Raw genomic sequence first — 1649 nt, 5'->3', positions numbered from 1 at the left:
CTAAAGACAAAATAAGATAGGAGATATTTAGGTAGTGATAAAACCATTGATTTCCTAATTTATCCATTAAGGAAGTATTTATTGAACAACAACTATACAACTTTGTTCTTGAGCTGAGGATTCAGGGTTGAACAAGAGTAATTTCCTGCCCCTCCCCCCCTCCCCGAGATTACAGTCAGAGACGTGCTATTCAGAGTGAGTCATAGACCAGGGTAAATCAACAGTGTTACTAAACCTATGATTTAGTTAAGCTGACATTTTTAATCACGCAAGACTTCTTAACGTTCTTAATGAAGGAAGCGATGCATTGATTTACCTGTTGGTATACACTATCTCATGGTAGATAGTAATGATCTCCATGGACTAGTCATTTTCAGTAGCACTGCCCTAGTCGACAGGACAGTTTAAAAAATAAATATAGTATAAAGATGTTGGAATTAAGTACAAGGATGATAGATATCATAACATGGAAGCCTAATTTATCCTGGGATACAGTGGTTATAAAGTGAGGAAAGGCTTAATTATCTTAATTGTCCAGATGAAGGAAGAACATGCAGGACAGAGGAAATAACATGTCCTTGTGGTAGGGGAAAGCTAGAAAGAGTTTAATTGTGAAAGAGGGAAAGGGCCCAGGGTGCAAATGAAGTTAGAGACATGGCCAGGGCCATAACCGTGCGGCCTCGCAAATCATGTCTAGGATTTGTATCTTATCACACAGGTACTAGAGAAAGTTTCATCAGGAGAGTGATGTGACTGCTTTCCATTTTAAAATTTTCTTTTAAGGATTTTATTTATTTATGAGAGAGAGAGAGTGTGTGGGGGGAGGAGCAAAGGGAGAGGGAAGCAGACTCCACACTGAGCACTTACCCGATGCAGGGTTCGATTCCAGGGCCCTGAGATCATGACCTGAGCCGAAACCAAGAGTCGGATGTTTAACTGACTGAGCCACCCAGGCACCCCTTCATTTTAACATTTATCAGGCAGGGGGTAGGGAGAAAAGAATGGAGGGGACAATTTCTGAAAATGAGACAGGCCATGTTGGCACTCTTCCACAGCCTGCCAAGAAAGGAAACACCTTGAACTAGAGCAGGTGTTCTTTCCCAGAAACTGCTTTTGCTCCCATGCAACTTTTGGAGACATAGTTAATTGTCGTGGTGTGTGTGTGTGTGTGTCGGTGGGGGGTTGGGGAAGACATGTGCTACTGGCATCTAGTGGGCCAAGAGTACCGCCAAATACCTAACAATGCATAGGACAGTCCCTACAACTAAGAATTATGCATTCCAAAATGTCAGTGATGATCGGGTTGAGAAACCCTAGACTAGAAGGTAAGCAGTAAGAGGACTAGATAGATTTATGGAGAATCTGGAAGACAGAATGGGCCACATTCGGGATGGATTTCATATATTAGGAGGATTCCAACTAGATGGGTGGAAATGCTGCTTACTCAGATAAGAAAAGAAATATTTTATTTTTCCTAAGGAAGAGCAAAAGTTCAATTTCATACACATAAAAGTTAGAAACCCTTATGAAACCTCCAAATTGAAATGTCTAGTAAGTAACTGGATATCTGAGTCTAGAATTAAAAATAAAAAGAGGATGGGGTGCCTGGGTGGCTCAGTCATTAAGCGTCTGCCTTCGGTTTAGGCCAT

Source organism: Phoca vitulina, unplaced genomic scaffold, assembly GCF_004348235.1.
Source record: "Phoca vitulina isolate PV1807 unplaced genomic scaffold, GSC_HSeal_1.0 scaffold72, whole genome shotgun sequence".
In the NCBI taxonomy this organism is placed as follows: domain Eukaryota; kingdom Metazoa; phylum Chordata; class Mammalia; order Carnivora; family Phocidae; genus Phoca; species Phoca vitulina.
Note: the sequence above shows the minus strand (reverse complement) of the source record.